The 21,393-nt window shown below is 36.8% G+C and overlaps 1 protein-coding gene across 8 annotated transcripts in view; it reads left to right on the forward strand.

The window, feature by feature from the left end:
- CPOX (coproporphyrinogen oxidase) overlaps positions 1-21,393 on the forward strand; it is a 60,932-nt gene that overhangs the window by 28,662 nt on the left and 10,877 nt on the right. For 2 of the 8 annotated variants that reach the window (XR_010384703.1, XR_010384700.1), the window contains exon 9: positions 1,325-7,906. The exons of 2 other annotated variants lie outside the window; for them this stretch is intronic. The gene's annotated coding sequence lies outside the window, so the exon portion shown is untranslated. Of the gene's footprint in view, positions 1-1,324; positions 7,907-21,393 lie in introns of those variants that run through there. 4 more of the 8 variants (XR_010384709.1, XR_010384704.1, XR_010384708.1 and 1 more) reach the window with 4 other exon arrangements.

The raw sequence follows: 21,393 nt of genomic DNA on the forward strand, positions 1-21,393 counted from the left end.
TCTCTGTTCATATACTGTGCTTACAGATGTGCCACCCTTGGTTTAGAAAAGTTTATAGCTTTGTACTGGTTGTTTAAAAAATTTGAGCCTATAAATTTGCACAACTAAAACTACACCGTGATAACGCTTACATGACCAAGTTCCTAGAGACTCAGGAAAGCTTTTCGGTGAATTCTTTTCTCATGCACCAATACAACACAATAGATAAAAGCAATTGAACACATAACTTGGTCATATTTTGATAATATTTTGACATAGGCAGTGTTAATGCTGACTGTACATTTTAGATGTGTGTTAGGCTTTTATGTTTATATTAAAGAATACAAGCTAGTTGTTAGTGCCCTTCAAAACTTCTGATCCAGTTTAACGGAAGTAGTCCTAGACTGCAATGTGAGTTCTTTTAAAGAACCATTTGCAAATATTTGTTATTATGAATTGGATTTTTCTCAATTCTGTTAAACTAGATCAAAATTTTAAAAATAGTCTGATGCTGCCACCTGAGGTAGATGCTGAGCTGCATGTGAGACTAACTTTCATTAAAATAGCTACACTTTGATGCTAACATGAATTTGTATCAATTACATTCTTAATATATTATGTACAAAAATGTAAGCTTTTATTTCAACATAGGCTTTCACTATAAAAACTGTTTCAAATCTGCTGAGCTGAGTCTTCAGCAAGATGTGAGGATGGGTGGGGTGGAGAGAGGTGTGTCTCGCTCATTTACTAAGTTGTGTGAGTTTCCCTTTAGGTCTTCAGTCCCCACACCCGTATCACCCCATATACCTTACGACTGAATACTCGTATCATCTGTATTTTTTTGTTTGCTTTTTATTTAAATTTTTATCCCCCCCCCCAACCCAGTCAAAAACTAATTTCACTGTATAAAGATCAGTGGTTGCCAGGGTTAGGGTGAAGGAAGGGAGGAATGGGCAGAGAACAGAGGTGTTTTAGGGCAGTGCAACTACCCCAGATAATACTGTAATGGTGGCTATGTGTCAATATAAATTTGACAACACCAAGAGTGAAGCCAATGTAAGGTTTTGCGTGATAACCATGTGTTAATGTACGTTCTTCGGTTGTAATGAATGTTTCACTCTTGTGGGGGATTCTGCTAACGGGGAGGCTATACATGTGTTGGAGTAGCGGGTATGTGGGAACTCTCTTTACCTTCCTGTTCAGTTTTTCTGTGAACCTAAAACTGCTCCAAAAATAAGTCTGTTAAAAACAAACAACTGATCTCAGACCCTTTGTCATACTAAAGTGCAAATGATGGGTGAGAGATTAAAGTGCTATCTCTCCAAGGACCTTTGTCTTTTAACAGGAAAAGAGGCTGTAAAGCTGATGAACTGAAACTTCAGTTCTGGCTGCAGATGGATGCGAGAGTTTACGGACATCACAGCCTTCCCATGAGTCGGGAGAGGAGGGGCACAGAGATGAAAGGCAAGGGGAAAACTGAAAAAGCAGAAGAACTGAGGGCACAAGATTTGTGTTCTGATCTTGGCTCTATCATTTCCTGATGAGTGATCTTGAGAACTCCCTAAAACTTGTTTTCCTCACCTGAGTAACAAGCTTAATAAAAGCATCCCACCAGTCCTTTAATGAGGATAAATTGAGATAACATATGAGGACATGCTTCATTAATGGAAATAATACAAAAATGTTTGTTATTCGTCACAAAAAAGGCAGATGTGCTTTTGAAACATTTAGAGTCCAGATTGACAGTGGGATCAGTCTGTCTGTTTTCTCTCCTTTTCCATTAACTCTGTGTCTGAACTTTCTCATCTCTAAAATTGGGATAACAATATTTACTTCTCCAGGTTGTTTTAAGGATTAAAATGGATAGGCTTGTAAAGTATTTAGAGAAGTGTCTGTCTGTCCTCACTCTCATCCCAGTAAGTGTCCAACAAATATTTTTGTTGTTTCCATTTCCTCTCCAAATCCATGTGGAAAGACATTAGTGTCTGTCACTGAGGTTCAGCTCAATCAGAAGTCAAGCCAAGCCCCACTGACCCAGGAAAGAAAAACCCTGACTTTCTCAGAACTTCTTTTAGGGCATTTATTACTTTCTACGTTCCTCTGTTCACTGTTCCCATTGCTCACTCCTCAGACCCTTTGAGTGGGTGTGTGACTTTTTGCCCCCATCATTCTATTAAAACTGCACGTGTTTTAGAGGAAGTAAACTATAAAGGGTTCTTCGGACAGTTAAAAGTGATGTGATGCATTTAGAAAGGGAGAGAATTTTTAAAACCCAGAACAACGATCAATTCTATTTCAACTTGCAATATACAGTTAACAGCATTAGGTGTAAGTGAGAAGTGGAATAAGCCTGATTATATGAGACTGTTACTATATTTCTGAAAAAGATGTTTCTTCTTTCCTTCATGATTGCATTTTCAGTTACCACCTGTCTTCTTGGATAGAAATAACTTCCTTTCTCTGAAGCTGTTGGGTTTCTCCGGGAGCTGGGAGGTTCTGCACCTTGCGTGTGACTGCTTTCCTCAGTTCAGTAAAGAGATCAGTCACCAAGTCACCCTTTCCTCTCCAGTGATAGCTGCCACCTCTCGTTTTCACAAGAAATGATAAAGCAAATGAGTCAGCCCCCAGGACACCTCAAGAGTGGCACGCAATGCTCAGGCGAACCTCAACTTGAGCTGGTGCTAAAGAGTTTTAGAAAAAGCCTTCAGAAACCCTTCCTCCAGAAATAAAGGCATGAATCTGCCTTCCTTTCTTCCCCCCTCTCTCTCCATTGGCCTTTTAACGGCTTTCCAGATTTCATTGAACTTTTTAAAAACACGAAGTTATGATTTTTAGTTTGAATAAAAAAGCAGTGATATAGTAGTCTGTGATCTTCCCCTTTAAGGTAAGAATCTGCATAATTATGTGTAAAGAGAAGGTGTTTTGAATTGTAGAGGAGAGAAGGTGTGTTTATTCTCCTAACTGTCAGTTACTTTGCAGTCAGTTACTTTGCAGTCAGTTACTTTGCAGTCAAGTATAGGACTAGAAAGGGCTTTTTGCTTATGCGCTTGGTTGGTTTGTTTCAATGACTGTTTTTAAACAGTGATAGGTTATGTCCTCTGTTGTTTTCCTAACTACATTTTTAAATATCACAACAATTTCTGTTTTAAGTACTTGGAATGATATGTACAATAAAATAATTGTTAAATAATAGGAGAAAAACAAAAGATGCGACTGAGAAATTCTAAATGAAACCCACATCTAAACTACTTTTTTGACCAGCTTTGTAAATAATCGCTTGTTTATAAAGGTGTTAATTTATATTGTAGGAGGGAGAAGGATTTTAGTTCCTTTGAACTTTTATTATTATCCTTGTTTGTGTACACTAGAAAGAAAGCAAACCAATAGCATTGAAATTGTTTAGTCATTAATTATGGTATTCCGTGATCATTCCTTTCCAAGAGTTCAGTGCACTATCATCTGACTGGGTAAAGTGAAGCGGTGGAGACCAGAACTTGGGCAGCAGGAAAGTGGATAAAGGTGCTAGAAAAGAAAACTGTGATATTAGAGAAACTGGTTTAGCCCAGTAGAGAGGCTAGAAAAAGTCAACTGCATATTTGCCCAAAGCATCCACCTTAAAAAAAAACAAAACAGATTTTAATCAATTGAACAGGTAGGACTTCGGTTGGAATGTTTATTTTTGTCTATTCATTTATTCTTTATAATCAGTCAGATAAAATGGTTTGGATTAGGTACCGTTATGCTTGTATATTTGAGCAAATCAATATCCACAATAAAAGTGTTGTAAGATGATAAGAAATGCCAAACTGGCCCAGATCTACGATCCATCCACCCTAATTTCACCTGTTTCAGACTGATCTGGAGTCAACATGCGCTATGACCTGGTGGCTGCCCTCCAGACAACTTCTTAAGTTTAGGGAGAGCCTGTAAACAGTGCTGATAACAGTGCCTGGCAAATGTGTGGCTTGCGGGTGATTCATGTTTGCTGCACAAATGAATGAGCCAGAAAGTAACCGTCATATACTTACCGCCATTCCCCTGAAGCTAGTCTTAGTTTATGTTACCAACTGTGCATGATAAGTTCTTTGTTTTAAGTGTCTTATATTACCTTAAAAATTACTTATCTCCAGCATCAAGAATTCCTCCCCCCTCAACTTTGGTATTCCAGGATTTGACCTGATTAAAGTTTAAGACAGAGAAAAATGCTCTGCCACCTGGTTGATGTACTCCCTGCCTCAGCTGAACCCGTTTCCCTCAGAAGTGGAAGAATTCTGGCTTTGGTTGCAAACAACATTCCGGTAAGAAAACCAATTGTGTACCAGGGTGTTTACTGCATGGCCTACCCTGAAGGATAAATGTTAACTAGTTATTACTGCTCCTTAATACCAGCGATGTTACAAGATTAACAGGAGTAGATAAGAAAGAGAAGCATGATTTATAAGTGATGCTGGCAGAAGGGTAATTACAGGGGAATGAGCTATTGTTATGTGGTAATGGTTTATTACAATAGACCCTAACAAGGCCATTATAGTATATATTAATGCTATTTTCAAAGGCCTGGAGGGACAAAAAAAGGGAGGAAGCAGAAGCTCATCCTTTGGCGAACAGAATTTGTTGACAGACACACTCACTATCGTATTTTGCAATTTCCAGGAACTAGAAGTGGATGATTAGTTGCATCTGTTGTGAGTATACGGGCGTGACGAGTGGGAGCACTTTGCTGTATACTTGCTATCCCAGGCTAGACGAATCAGAGAATTTGGCTTATTCTTTTGGGTAGAAACATAATAAGAGAATAGATCCAGCTGGGTTTTTTAAAATAAAGCAACATACTAGATAAAGCAGGACACAGCGTAAGATTCTCTGATTGAAACAGCTCTATGGTGAGACTGTAGGAGTTTGACCCCACTGACCTGAAGCAATGTGGGCTTCAGAGATTAAGAGAGAGCTCTAGAGTGACTTCTCTCCAATCTAGCAGTTTGGTCATGGGTTAAGTAAATTCACACTGAGTGTGTCCAAAGAAAAACCAGTCTCTCATGGACTTAATTACACAGGATAACAAGTAGCAAACTGTAAGAACGCTACACCTCCCCCCCACCGAACTTTCTAATTTCTGGTAGAGGAGGACATTCTGGGAACAAGGAACCATGTTAGATCTGCATACTCACACCTATCCCACACCAAAAAGTTTGCATTGCTTTGACAGTGCATTGGTTAAAAAAAAAAAAAAAAAATCCTACCTCTGCTTCTCCTCAGGAGGGATAAACTTTCAACAGATTGGCAACATTAAGAGAATTCCTTCAGGAAGTACTTCAACTAGCAAGGATTGGTGTTTTCAAAATGCCTTGTATTATCTTCAAGGGTATTTGTTCCCCTGGCTCCCTCCCTGTGGGGTTGCTTCAAGCCGGCAGCCCTCCCTAGAGATGTTTAGAAAGAACTCTCTTCTTTCAGGTGCTGGCAGTTGTCCCCTCTCCGACATAAATATAAGCTCTGTTGTTACCAGTCCCAGGTTACTGCACTATCCCTTGTGACCCCCCCCTTCATTAAGCCCCCCCTTAAATTATCATAAATTGGGAAAGCCATCTTTTTCCTCCCAAGATCCTGACACATCACCTAATATCATGAAAAAATATGAGTCATCTTCAGCGTGAAGTGAGAGTTTTGTAAGTAAGAGCTGTCTGAGAAGGAGAGTGAGACAGAGGCAGGGAGATGGCCCACTAGTGGATCACCCACCTTGTGATGGGGCTTTGGACTCAGTCCTGGTAGAATATGAGTGCAGTCCGTGGACCAGGTAGAATGAGAGACACCAGGGTCCCTGCTAGCCCAGTGGGACCCACTGCCTGGGAATGGCTTGGTCTGCTGCATTTGGAAGTCTGTCTTCTTTATTTCCATGTAGGATCATTTAATACTGTAACACTTTCCTTGGGAATCTACCACAAAACTCCTCTACTTTCTTTTGGTAACGTCAACATCTTTTCAGTCAGAGGTCTTCTTTTTGTTCTTCCTAAAGTTAACCTAAGGTGTGAGATCACAGCAGCATCCACACCCTACTCCCTGCTGAATCTGGGATCAGAGCTGTAGGATCTTCCGGTTACAAGAGCGGTGTGAAGCTGTGGACTACAGCTTCCCCCTCTCACACACAGTAAGCTGAGGTTTCTGTAGCCAGAGGTGGAAGGCCTTCCTTCAAAGCCCACAGCTCGTGGTTATTGGGAGTGTTAGAGCCTGTGAAACCCACAGCCCTGTTTTCCCTGGCCTAATCTTTCTGGCCAGAGACTTTGGACTTGACATGTGACATCACTCAGACTAGAGGCCTGAGGGGCAAAGGCCTCCATGGGGAGTTTTGGAGAATGAATAGGGAGAAGAGAAGAACCCAAAAGAGGGAAAAGGTTTTTAATTCCTGTGGGAATTTTTTGAGGTATACTTTGAGGACTGTGCCTTACTGAGAATCCGACAATCCAGCCACCAAAAATTCCTACTGGTTTTTTTAATAGGGTGGACATTTTCAGCAAATAGTCAGGAACCAGGGTTATGTAGGAGGCAGTAGCCCAGAAAAGCAGTTCACTTCCTCCCTTGCTTTGCTTTAGTCACGCCCAGTAAATGAGGGCACCAGGGGGCTCACGGGCAGGTGTGTGCAGGGCTGAGCCCGGCTTAAGCTTTGACCTGCTAGTAACCAGAAATAATCCTTTGAGTGGAGCCAGTAAATGTTGTCATTTGCTATCATTCCTTGCATTCCAGGATTATTCACAGCAATTAGAATTTATTCTTCATGTAATATGGCTGGTATTTAAGACTAATATTTTAATTTTAAATGTGGCACAACTTGAGAGGCAGAATACTTTTGTGAGCCCCTTCAGTAAGAGACACTTCATTAACCATTTGAAATAAAAATCAGCAATACTGAAGCGGTCTTCTTGTTAGTTTAATTTTATCTCCTTTGTATCTTCATTTTGTAAGGTTCTTCTGTGTGTAAGTTTCTACTAACTCCAAGGGCAGGTCTTGAGCTTTACAAGCTATTGGAAGTAGGCAGGAAAAAGTACAGGACAACTGCTTTTAGTAACGTGCATGTTTGGAGGGACGTACTTTCATGCAGTGTATTAGTTTGCTAGGGCTACTGTAACAAAGTACTGCAAATGGGGTGGCTTAGAATGACAGAAATGTATTGTCTTGTAGGTCTGGAGGCCAGCAGTCTGAAAGCAAGGTGTCAGCTCGGCCATGCTCCTTCTGAAGGCTCTAGGGAAGGGTCTGTTACGGGTTTCTCTCCTAGTTTCTGGTAGCTTCCAGAATTCCTTGGCTTGTACATGGCCATCTTCTCCTTGTGTCTCTTTACATCGTATTCCTCTGTGTATGTCTGTGTCCATGTTTCCCCCTTTTATGAGGACATCAGTCATACTGGAATAAAGCCCACCCTAATGACCCCATTTTAACTCTGTAAAGACCCTGTCTTCAAATAAAGTCACATTCATTCTAAGGTCCTAGGGATTAAGACTTCAACATATCTTTTGGTAGGGGACACAGTTCAACCCATAACTATACAGCCTGCTGAAACTGTGAATGGGGTTACTACTCATGGTTGCTGAGCTACTCAGAACTAAACATTCTGACTGGGACTTTTCCCCAGCTCATCGAGGGCCCACCTTTGTTTAGTGTGCTGTTTACCACAAGTTAGGATACAACCGTGTGTTTAAAATTAGTGGTCTTGAGGTGTGTGCTGGTGGGGCTTGCTGTTTTTTCTCTGGCCTTTCTGAGTTTCATGTGCAAGCGAGACACTGCTCAAAAATCAATGACTTTGGTGTGCTTGTCTTATACTCTTCAGTCGTAAGATCATGGCTTCAGGCAGAGCTGCAAGAGCTGAAAAGTCACAAGACAGAAAGGACTGCACGTTTTTGGAAATTTGTTATAAAATAAACAACTTTGCATTTTGTTCTTATCCAGAGTTGCTAATGATGTTTTTCCTTTTGGATTAAGCATCTTCCTTTCTTTAAAAATAAAATATTAAGATAATTCCTAATTATATATCTTCTAATTATGTGAAAATGCTATTCAACATTTCAAAAAAGTTTTATATGACTAAATAAAAGAGGATACAAAAATTATAGTATGGAGGCTTTGATTCACTTAGCCACGTTCAAACGTATGGATCATTTGTTTTTTAGATCTGTAAAATCAGAAACACATGCATTTGCAAAATGACACATGTCTCAATGTAATTAAAGCTTTGCCATTTTATAATTAATCACCCAAGCAGCCCCAGCACTATTGCTTATACTGCCATTAACACTGCCAGTACTACTGCTACTAATAACAGCTAATGTTTGTTGAGCACATATTCTGTGCCAGACACTGATCCAAGTGCTTTGCCATGTTTTGACTAATCTCACTTCCACAGCAATTCAACAACTCAATTCAATTCAACCATTATCTCTAATTAAAGAAACCGAGGCCCAGAGACTAAACTAACACTGTAAATGGCAAAGCCAGAATTCAAATCTGGACTCAGAGCTCTTACTTTAATCACTAAAAAAATCTTCTTGGGTAGAACATTCCAAAATCTGTGCCATAGAATACCAATTTTATTAAATGCTTCTGAAAAGAAGAAGAAGAAAAAAAAAAGAAAATGTTTATGTAGCTAAATACATTTGGGGATTACTGCTATGTAGATTTGTAATGTATGCTATGTTAAAAAAAAAAACCTATATAACAATGTAAGATTGAAATTTCAACTAGGCATCAAGATAAAATAAATGCAGAATTCCTAAATGAGTTTCTAAGTCACCATATGCAGACTATAGAAGCCTAATATCTGGAAACCTATTCCATAACTCCTGGATCCTTTCAGAGAATGGAAAGGTTTTGTATGATTTTCCTGGGAGAGATTAGCAGCTGTGCTATGGGGCCCCAAGCTTTTCTGCTTGAGAATGTTGCTACCTCCTACATCAAGCCCAGTGAGCAAGGGCTTCAGGAGGACTACTTGAAATGCTTAATTTATGTCCCCATATGTCAGGGACACTGCAGACTGAAACTGATTCCCTCTTGGGAAATCTAGATGTAAAAAGTTGGCCCATTAGCACTTTGATGCCAGTCCCTAGATTGGCCTTGCTGCTGCATGGGGGCAAAGATGTTTCATTGCTTCCCGTGGACCATGGGTGGGCTGTAGGGGGTGAGAGCTGTAGGAAGGTGGAGTCTCCCAGATGATGGTCTGGGAATAGAGGTGGGTGGACATCCTGGAGAAATGAAGAGTATCACTCAAATCTTAAGAATTGATGCTGGAGAGTTCCCCTATGATGGAACTTTCAAAGAACCCCTAAAATTGGCCTATATGAGTCACCTTTACCATCTGCCATGCCCGAAGAACATAAACTCACTTAGCAGAGTAAGGACTATAAATCCCCTCACCTTTTCCTTCTGCTCTCATCTTGGGTTGCTAGATAAAATGCAAGGTCTTCAGTTAAATTTGAATTTCAGATGAACAATGAACATTTTTTATTATAAGTATATCCCATTCAATATTTGGGACATGCTTATATTAAAAATTATTTGCTATTCATCTGCAATTCAAATGTAACTAGATATCTTGTATTTTTATCTGCTAAATCTGGCAAACTTCGCCTCACCCCACCTTTCCCTGAGGTGGTGTTGAGCAGGTGAATGGTGACGGGAAGGAAAGAACAGAAGTTCTTATATTTTCTGAAATAGGGCCATGTTTGCAGATTTAACCTCTTTCCAAAAGATAAGTAGAAAAGTCAATAGACCTGCCCAGGTCTTCAGGCAAGGGGCAGGGGGCAACTGCCTTAATGAATAAATTTGAAAAGTGTTAGATGAGAATAAAAAATGAAAATTATATTTTGAGTATATTACAAATCTTCTTTGTTAAATGATCCAGGTCTATTTTATTTGACTTTGTTAAGCTGTTCCTCTCCAGGACTATAACAGCTGTTAACTTCTCTTGGAATTTGTGCTCTTTGGAACACATTTTGGGCAATTCTACTTTGTTTTATAACTTGGTGGTATAATTAACTAAACTGCTGTACTGGAGAATTTTGACAAAACTGCTGGGGGACCAGTGTATGAGTATATGAGTTCTTCTAAGATTTCAAGTCAAAGAAAACCCAACTCAAATGGGCTTAAACAACAAAAGTATATGAGATCTTTTAAGGTTTCAAGTAAAAGAAAACTCAACTCAAACAGGCTTAAACAACAAACGGGCTTAGGTTTGGGGAACTGGAAAGCCCAGATGTAGAGAGGCCTTCAGAGTTGCTTGATCTAGCAGTTCAGCCATTGCCAGTAAGAACTCAGTTTTTAAATTTTGTTTTTTCTTGTTGCTTTGTTTTTCTGTCTTTTCTCTTAACTGTCAACCACACTAGTTAATCTTATTCTGATTAGCCCTGTTGCTGTTAATAAGGTGGTTGCAGCTTTCAACAACAGAGCCTGGTTGGGGAGAGAGCAGTGCTGACCCGGCATTCTGAATAGCCTGGTTGGCTGGTCACATGCTCAGCCTATGGTGACTGTGGCCTGGGGCTGAAAGGAACTGAAGATCTGAAATCTATTAAGGCTTTTCCATGGGGCTGAGGGTGGGACCACCTTTTACCAAGACACACAAGCTGTGTGGGCAGGAGCAGGAAGATGAGTGCCCAGGGGTGGGAGCAGAATGTGTGAATGGATGCTGGCTCAACCAACAAACGTCTGGTACAGCTGGAAATTTAAGTTTCTGTCATTGACTACATGCAGGGTTGAAGCTCAAAACTATTTAACAACCTACATCCTCATGGGCACCAACCATTCTGAAAGGACATTGCTGTCAGTGCAGGAGCCTGGTTCCCAAAGGCTCCTGCTTACAAAGTGTTAACTCTATAGTTGCTTGATATTGAAGGGCCCAGGAGTCCTAGGGAAGGTGACAGAAGGCCATGAGAGGTGGGCACTCAGGGCAATGCTGCTTACCAGCTGGAACAGAAAAGTACCACTATCTAAACAAGATTTATAATTGTACCCACGTGTGCAAGCTCAGTGATTTTTTTAAAAAAACACGAAAGATATTTGCTTCTGAATAAGACTCTTAATTTACTTATTTGAAAAATGAGTGGGTTGAAGAGGATGATTTTATGGTTCCTTTGACAGAAATGTTTGTGTTGTATTCTATTAAAAATTAAATAAATAAGCCTTAGTTCTATCTATCATGCACATTGTGATGTGTCTGTATTAAATAGAATATTATAAACAGTTGTTATGAATTTAAAAATGCAAAGAACCAAATTTCCATTTGAAATTTGGCACATTACGTTTAACTAATCTGAGTCTAAATTTAACTAGATCTTTACATTGAAATTTTTAAATACATTATTTCTAAAGGCCATGAGGATTTTCTCATTGCTTCTCATTTTCTGTTTTGTAGTGAAGAAAGAAAAATAAAAACCCAATAATTTAACATATGAAAAACTCATTTTAAAAACATGTTAAAACTCACAGAGGAAAACATATGCAGAACACTCTTTGACATAAATTACAGAAATATTTTTTTGGCTCCATCTCCCAAAGTAAAGGAAACAAAAGCAAACATAAGCAAATGAGACCTAATGAAACTTAAAAGCTTTTGCACAGCAAAGGAAACCATAAACAAAACTAAAAGACAACCTACTGAATGGGAGAAGATAGCTGCAGATGATATGACCAATAAGGGGTTAATAGCCAACATATATAAACAGCTCATACAACTCCACATCAAAAAAACAAACAACCCAATTAAACAATGAAGAGAAGAACTAAATAGACATTTTCCCAAACAGGAAAAGCAGATGGCCAACAGGCACATGAAAAACTGCTCAACATTATGAATCATCAGGGACATGAAAATCTCAATCACAATGAACTGTCATCTCACACTGTCAGAATGGCTATCATCAAAAAGAACACAAGTAACAAATACTGGCGAAAATGTGGAGAAAAGGGAACCCTCGTACACTGTTAGTGGAAATGTAAATTGGTGCAGCCACTGTCAAAAACAGTATGGAGGCTTCTCAAAAACCTAAAAATAGAACTACTATATAACCCAGCAATTCCACTTCTGGGTATAAACCCCCCCCACCAAAAAAAAGCCCAAACCCAAAACACTAATTTGAAAAGATACATGCACCCCAATGTTCACAGCAACATTATTTACAATTGCTGAGGTATGGAAGCAACCTGTGTGTCCATCAACAGATGAATAAGTAAAAAAAGATGTGAGAGAGATACACACACACACACACACACATACACACACACACACACAATGGAACACTACTCAGCCATCAAAAGGAATGAAATTTTGCCATTTGCAGCAACATGGATGGACATGGAAGGCACTGTGCTAAGTAAAATAAGCTAGAGAAAGACAAATACTGTATAATATTATTTGTATGTGCAATCTAAAAAATACAACAAACTAGTGAACAAAACCAGAAGCAAACTCACAGATATAGAGGACAAACTAGTGGTTACTAGTGGGGAAAGGGAAGTGGGGGGCAATATAGGAGATGGGGAGAAAAAAAAGTTATATATGAAACCATGAGTGTGAAACTTTTGAAAATTGTAAAGCACTACAGAATTTAAAGAAACATATTCAATAAAAACATAAAACAAAAAACATTAGTGCCATTTTGACCTTAATGGAAAGCAGAGGGACAAAAAACAGAAATGGCTAAAGAAAAAATTAGAGTTAAGATGGAAGCCATGCATTTACCTAAAGATGGTTCAATGGCTGAAGCAATCCGTTCATGGCAGCCGCTGTTGGCAGGGTTACCCAATGGTGGAGAGATACAGAGCAGGTAGTGGCCATGAGGTCTCTCCCCTCTCCCATTGGGTCAGTGTCCTCACAGGGCAGAGATGAACCTCAGTTAGAGAACACGAATTTTTCTCCAGGGCTTTACCTGCTTGCTTTAACAATCCCTGAGAATCCTTCCCAACCACTTAGGTTCTCAGCTAGCTAGTCATCCTAGATAAAACACAAAAACAAAAAAACAAAAAAACAAACAACCACAGGGGAGGAAATTTTTCCTAAAATAAATGGCAAATCAGCAACAATGATGCTGCTGTCTCCTATCTCCCACTCCCTTACTTGTCCCTCCGCCGACCCCCCTCCCCCCACCCCCACCTCCAAGTAGAGTTGATTTTTCCAGAGGGCAGTGCTGGAGGCACCAGAATTGTAGGCAAGAGGGATGAACATTATATCTATGTCTTATTTTTTTTTACATAGATATATAAATAAAATGTTTGTGATACTTTGAATTTTGGGTCTGTCTGATGGAACATTTTAAACATTCACAGATCTATATTTGTAGATTTTTCTACACTTAAAGTCATCAAAAATGTCAAAGTCAAGAAAGGTTTTGATTTTCAAAGAGAGAACTTCTTGCCTATAGCTAGTGTTTTCTCCAATCATCAGGGCAAAACCGAGGCTTGGTATATCCTTAGCTCCCTTCCTCCATCTTTATATATAATTTCTGATAGAGTTATAGGTATATGCACATCCGTGTTAATTAACCCAGCTGAAAAACTTTTCTTACAGAGGCTTCCAAGGAAATACATAGAGTCACAGGGATAAGGACTGGTCATCTTATCCCTTTAAAGGTGTTTTCTGTTATAGCACCAGCTAGAGCTAAATAATAAATGCCTTATAATGCTTTGAATAAAAATAGTTCTCAAACATAATTGGTAAAACTTGCTGCCTAGGGGCTAAAATTAATTTATTAGCTATGAATGAGGATGCTGGCTCTATGGGTCTGCATGTTTAGGGGTGTGTGTGTGTGTGTGTGTGTGTGTGTGTGTGTATGTATATATATATATAAAATGCCTAATATATAATATTATATGTATTTTATATTATGTATGTATACTCTAACAACAACTTGATAAATTTTAAGCCTTCACAATGAAATTACTTTAAATTAAAATTTGTTTAAAAATATACATTTGTGTTTATGCATGTAGGATTAATAAAGAATATAAAAACAAAACAAACATTACTTGCATGACCTACTTCAACAACCCCAAGGAAAATAGTGTTATCCTCATTTAACATGTTAGAAAGCCAAGGCAGAAGATGTCAATAACTCATCCAAGGTCACACAGACGTTACAAAGTGATTTGTTGTTGTGGTTTCCAACTCAATTTTTTCCGATTCTAAAGCCTTTATGTGTCCTGTTACATCGCACCATAATTTTTACTCCATTATTTTGAGGCATTATTCATTTAAATTTTCCAGAGAAGTGAGAGAAAGGTTGGGAATAGTAAAAAGGTGTGAGTAGATAAACTCTAATAATAGCTATGATATTACTCATCACTATAGTACTAAGAATTATTACCTACTACCTAAGGTGTCATTGAGGACTTTCTTTAAGTCAGCTAATCAAGATGCTTTCCAGAGGCTCACTTTCATAGTTCCCCGCTTTATATATGACTTCAGTAGAATGAAAATGCACAAAATGCTTGTTATTTCGTTGTATAGTGTGCTCCATTTTTATATGTCTGAATGAAAGTATTTCCCAGAAGAATTCTTGAACCCTCAGAAAATTTTCCTTTGTGTATTAGTTCCAGTTTGCAGAGAAGCAGACCTTAAGACAAGAGTAGGCAAGAGATTTATTGCAAGATGGAACTTGCAGAGAAGTTGCGGAGAGACCCTCAGACTGAGATGGAGGTCTGACCCTCTGGAAAAAGAGGGAAGGAAGGTGGACTGGGTAGGTTTTTTCCCACAGGTTAGAGTGTAGATTAAATTAAGTGTGAGAATGAATATATGTGAGCCACTTAACAGTTCCTTGGTACTAAGTGAATACTCAATAAACATAGATTTCATTCTTAGTCTGCATTTGAAAACATAATTGCCATAAGAATTGTAGATATTTATCACAAGTCATCTTCCTTGTGCATTTTTCTTGGTAATAGAGCTGTACCGTTACAATGGAAAATTGACGTCAAGACAGTGGTTCTCCTTCCTTGAGAGCTAAGTAAATAATCTTCAGACATCCTCGAAGCTAGAAAACTTTCTAGGTAAATCCAAGTGAAAGAAGAAAACAGTAAAAGTCAACATTCATTCTCATATAGCTGCTCAAATAAAAAGTTCGTTACTTTTGTTTTAGAAACTTTTCACCTGGAAATATTTGCACTTTTCCCAGAAATATGGTATTTGCAAATGTTTTAGAATAGAGCATTTGGAATAAATTGGTAAGACTCATAGTCAACTATTATCCTATCCAACCAATTCTAATTTGCACTTAATTGAAAAGTTGAAATATTTAAAAATAAGATAAAAACTGCATCTACATACACAAACTAGACTGACATTTCACTTAATGGGCAAGTCAGTTTAGTAAAAATAAATTGGAATCTTTGAACCAAATGGTGACTTGCTGCATTTAATATGAGAACAAATGTGATTTGATTGACCTTTAATTTGATAAGGCTTTGTCCAAAGTTAAATCATCCCAAAGTTCAGGATATTAAATTTAAAGCTGAACATGATATTTTAAAAATTCCTATTTTGACTTTAGAGGAAGAGGCAAAACTATACTGAAATATTAATATGTGTTTTATGATACATGTGACATTTATTTGAAAGTTAAAAATATGTATTCATTATAGGAAATGTAAAATAGTCATAAAAATGTAAAGAAAAGTAAATTAAAATGAAAAGTGAATTTGTTCTTGGTTCTACTACGTAAAAAAAACTATTGTTAACATTTCAATATACTCTCTAAATAAAGCAAGCTGAGGTAATTCTTCTTTGATGTTAAAAATAAATAATAGATTTCATACTTGAATAACATGCTCTCTTATTCTTAAAAATTGTATTTCCTTTTCTCCTTGATTATGGGCCATTTATTATTAACTTTATTATCATTTTACTTCATAACATTCTTGACTCCCCCTCCTAAAAATGCTGCTTGGAAAATATTATTTCTTATTTAAAATCAATTTAAATTGAGTTTTTACCATATGTTTGGGGAAATTTGTAATATTCCTAATTTGACAAAACTGTGTTTCTTAAAACTACATTTGGGAGTCCCTATTAAAATTAGGAGGTCATTTATTTTAAAATGTGCCTTCTGAAGAGAGTAAATGAAGTTCCTGAAAGACAGGAGTGCTGGCTACTGACTCCTCTCCACACAGACCAGTGCAGCTTCTTGGCATAATAAATAGCATTTAATAAGAAAGATGGTGAAACTTTAAACTTCTGGCACCAGTTTAGGCTGCATAGCTCACAGGCACACAGTCTACAGTGTGAACTTTGGCATTGGATTTACTTTTTCTTTTTTTTGCTGTAGTTTTATTATAAGAAATCTGGGACATCTTAGGGATAAAGAAAATTAGACTATGATTCTTAGCACGTATATGCTTGTTAAAAAAAAAAAAAGTTTTCCTGTTAGGGCCACTGTCATAGGTGCTATTATCCTTTAGTGCAGGGTTGGGTGTGAGGGCGAGTAAAATAAATAATTGTCCATTTCTTACACGCAGCATATATTTGATTTTCTAGATATTTTTAGTGACTGTCAGATGGACGATGCCATTTCTAATGGATCACAGTTAAGGAATTTAAGAGACTATGGGAAACATGTTACAAAAAAACATTTTTCTTTTGAAAAAATAATGTATTTTTCAGTAAAATGGACTTCCTCTTCCCTCAAGCGATGTTAGCCACGAATAGGTAAGGGGTTTGGTGCTTTGAGATATTTGCACTGGAAAAAATAAGAAATACAGTTTGAACTTGAGAAATTATTATAGAGAGAGAATAAACTAAACCAAGGGAAGGTTGTGATATTAACAGAAACTATTAAAGAGTCTAGAAATCAGAGAAAAAATAGGGTGACGTGGAAAAAGCAGGAGCTTTGAAATTGCATAGGCCCGAGCTTAACTGATATCAGGTTTCACTTTAGGGTCAGTCCACTAAGAATTATGTGAAATTTGATTTCTTTGAATACTATTTTCTTCATCTCTATAATGGAGTTGTTTCTCAACCATTGCTTATCAAGTTCTTAATATGTACCAGTTACTTTTGCAATAAAATGCTGCAATAAAAATGCATAAAAAATATCGAGGCTATAATTACATTCCAGGGTAAAAATCCTAGAAATGGAATTTCTTTCCATGCATGCATGTTTTAAAATATCCTCTAAAAAGTTTAATCAAATTACACTCAATCAATAGTTCAAGAAGTCTTGCCTACACTCCACACCTCTAATCCTGATCAGTCTCAGTATTTAATGTTTGAATCTTTGCCAATTTAATAGGTAAAATTATATTTTGTTATTTTAACTTGGCCGTCTTTGATTACTTATCATGCTAAACATTTTCATATTTATTGGCAGTATTTTTTATGTGTTTGAATTATATAAGTGAAATTACTATAATTTAAAATCCTAAAGACTGAATAAGTGATGCAGTTCTGCATTGAACTTTTTTCCAATTCTTTATTTCTTATTAATACGCGAAAGTCAGGTCTGCATTGCATGAACATCTTTTTCGTTAGAACTAGACTAGCCACTTCCATCTACCTTCAACTCCTCTGAATCTGTATTTTTTGCTATGAAACCATGGGCCAAGTTTCATTTCTCATTTACCACTTCTCCACCTGAGTTGTCAGTTTTGCTTTTGGTCTAAACTGAGGGTAAGTGAGAGGGCACCTCGTTAAATCACTGTCTTTGGGCAGGGTTAGAATAGAGTTATCTACTTTGCATATCTTCTTTAGTTTGTTTGAAAATAAATTTAAACCTAATACTGTTGATGATGTGTTTGTCTTGTGTTTAAAATAAACTTTTACACTTAAAAATCTTTAAGGGCAATACAAGTATTTTCATGTGGGGTTGCCAGTGATGGAGGGGCATATTTCTTTAAGGAAATGTGACAATATTTAGAAAATAACCATATCAAAATGGTAGTTATATGAAGTGACTTTTATATGGACTAACATAGGCTTTTCCCTAAACATTGGAAAAGATCAAAGAAAATGATTTGAATTTTAATTTTCTTTCTTTTGCTTTTTATTTTAATATATTTTTATTGTAATTTTCTTTTTATATATCAAGCTCTTCTAAGGTGGCAGTACTCCATTCTTTGATTCAAAAAATAACTAAAGCCTTGTAAACTCCATGAGGAAACAGATTCCACTTCTGCCTCTTTAAATCCTACAGTCTAATAGTGCCATATATCTATAGTAGTTGATTATGAGAATGGGCCACAGTTTCAATCTTTTAATAGGACATTTTAATCCATTTATGTTTTTATTGTACTTGTTGATATATTTATATTTATATATGTCATTCTGTTTTGTATTTTTTCTTTTCCTTATTTTTTCCTTTCTTGCATTGAATCAAGTACTTTAGACTGAATATTAGCAATAAATTTCAATACATGCTTATCATCTGCGTTTGTACGTCATGTGTTTGTGTGCGTAAACAGAGAGAGAGAGAGAGATGGAGACTGGATGGGAGAGAAAGAGGAGTTTCGTGAGTGGGTGACTGCAATATAACTGCTTCAGAATCCATCAGTTATAATAAGGAGACAATCAGTTACAATAACAAATTTGTGGCTGTCATAGTGCATTGTGTATAATAGACACTTTGCTTTCACAGTTTGATGTTTCAGATATTGACTATTTTCAAGGAACTCCACGGGTCTAGGCATAAAAGGCATAAAATGAAACCACTGACCTACAATGGGATGAGTAAGGACTGACTGAACTAGTGAGTGCAGCCAGACACCTAGGGTTGACACCGCAGTTCCGCTTTATTTTCTACTCATTATGCAGTATCTCTGAAGACGTTAAACTTTACTAAATTGGTATGGAGTAAATTATACGCTATTTGTAGGTTTAGGAATTTGTGAAAGTTTTGCAATAGACAGTTCTTAAATACTATCTATACTCTATAAGGAAAAGAGCGGAGTTGCTTGCCGAAGACTGCCACAGAAAATTCTTTAAAAATTAAAAATAGTCTTTAGTCACACAAAACTTTTGATGCATAAAATTTTATTTGATCTAAGAACATCACAAGAATATATCTTCTGCAAATATGGATTATAAAGTGTTTTGGTAAGAAGAACCTTTTATATTTCGTTTTGAACCTAATAGTAAGAAGGAAATGAAATCTTCCTAATCAGAATTGTTAGGGGCTAGCAGATAAAAATGCTAAACTTCTGATCAGTGGTGGCAAACATGAAGTACTTACAGATGAAGCCCAACTCTTGTTAATACAGGAGTGATAGTAAACTGGCTAATTAGTAAATCTTCTTTATTAGAAAATAAGAAAAATCACTGAATACTGTCAGATTGATGACATAATTTACTTGGTCTGCAGAGCATTGCAAAATAATATGAACATTGCATCATAAATCCTTTAAATGGGCCCCTTGCCTAAATTAATTACAATTTAACCTAACCAGATGTGGCCAACTCAAAAAAAGTTCCACTGTAATTTTAAAGTGCCTTTGGATCTTAGCTATTTGGTACTCATACACATAAACTAAGAATTTTTTAGTTTAATAATGTCTGCCAACCAATACTTCCCTCCACATTTAGATTTAAAAAATGGACGTTTCATGTGAGTTTATATTTCATGATGATTTGATTTGTAAGAATTTTCACTTCATTAACAGTTTGACACATTGGACACTTAAGACACATTGGACACTTAAAATAGGTTGTACGTTTGTTGTAATGCTGTAGGTTAATCTTAGGGATGCAATTCCCACTTATCAAGCCCATTTAGGAAATGTAGCTCTATTGAGGAAATGACAAGGATAACAAAAGACAAGAGTAACTCATCCCAGTGGGATTTTTACACTGGCAATTTAAAATCTTGTCTCTGGAACCATTTTTCCCTATACACTTTTACGTAAAGTCTAGTCATAATTGCTTACCTGTAGAATTGATAAAAACAAAAAATGTTGACTCAAAGAAAAGAACTTAAAATAGTAACAGGCATTTGCAAGAGACAATCCAATGCACACCAACCTCTGTGGAAGGCAAAATCCAGCAACCATTTACGAATATTCTGGTGGTTAGAATGATCCTCCTCCCTTTTCTCCGGATGGCACTTCTCTCTCTTAGGAGACTGGAGGCATCATCTTGCTAGCAGGCTGCACCAGTGCTCCTTTAGAACTAAGTTTGCAATTCTTTTAACATTGCTTGACTTTTGTGAATGAGCCCTGCAGGAAAACTGAGGCTCATCGTTCCCTGTGGTGTGCACATTTGACAAGTCATTTCTCACTTCTGAGATCACTCGGGGGAATAGAGAATGATTTGAGGAGTCAAGATGAATCAGAGGAAGATTTCTTTTACTCAGCTTCCCATCATACTGTGCATTTCTGCATCTATTTAAAAATTAACTTGTAACCCCTAGTAATAGTCCTCTCTTAGTCACGCACATAGCTTCCTTTAAGACTGTTGTTCTTACCTAGTGTTAATCTCACTCAGAGGTGATTTTGACTTGTTAGAGTGATGATATGTGGGACTCCAAGGAATATCAGGTTAGTTTTAATCTTTCGATAAGGCCCAAATGGAGTAAATGTGTGTTTGTGACTGTGTGCGCCTTGAATATATCTATTTTAAAATTAATTATGTTATCTGACAACTTTTCACCTAGACTTTAATGGAGAACTTTTCTGTGGTAAATTCAAGAAAAATTTATTGAAAAATTCTTGGGAGATTACTATCTTTTTATATTTATCCTTAAAGTCCTGGCAGTAGCTTTGAACTGCTGAAACAAACAACAAGCAATGTTAGTCTGCAATGATCTCCTTCTTCCTTTGCTCTTACTATGTTTTATTTTTCTAATTTTGGATGTAACTGGCAAGGCATGACTGTGTTAGGGTGTCAGATTAATTTTCTAAAATTTGTGGCAATATGTGTTGATTCATTCTCTAATGACATTAAATTTCCACAAAGTAACTCTCAGGGTAGTTTATTGGAGATAATAAAAATCTTTAAAAGTTATAAATATAGATTTATATTTCTACTTATGCTGGTATCTACATATGTGTATAAATAGAATTTGTTCATATTTAAAATGCAGAAATATTATGGTTTAAAATAAGCAAAATGAGCATGACTAGGACATTGTGCTATATACCAGAAACTGACGCATTGTAACTGACTGTACTTCAATTAAAAAATTAAAAAATAAATAAAATAAACAAGATGAGACCTAATCAAATAATTTATTAAAGAACTTTTAATGCTATTATATTGTAAATTAAATTTCATACCAGAGGAACCCATGCATGACATAGTAACATTAACAACTTACTCACATTTAAAATTTTTTCTATCAGAGTTATGCTGTTTTCTATCAGAGTTATGCTATCTGTAAAATTTTGCCTGTTTTTCCTTCCATTATTGATATATTATGAATATAAAATATGCTAAGATATTCTTAAGGCACACAATTAGCGTAT

The sequence above is a fragment of the Camelus dromedarius genome, chromosome 2 (genome assembly GCF_036321535.1).
Source record: "Camelus dromedarius isolate mCamDro1 chromosome 2, mCamDro1.pat, whole genome shotgun sequence".
Lineage (NCBI taxonomy): Eukaryota > Metazoa > Chordata > Mammalia > Artiodactyla > Camelidae > Camelus > Camelus dromedarius.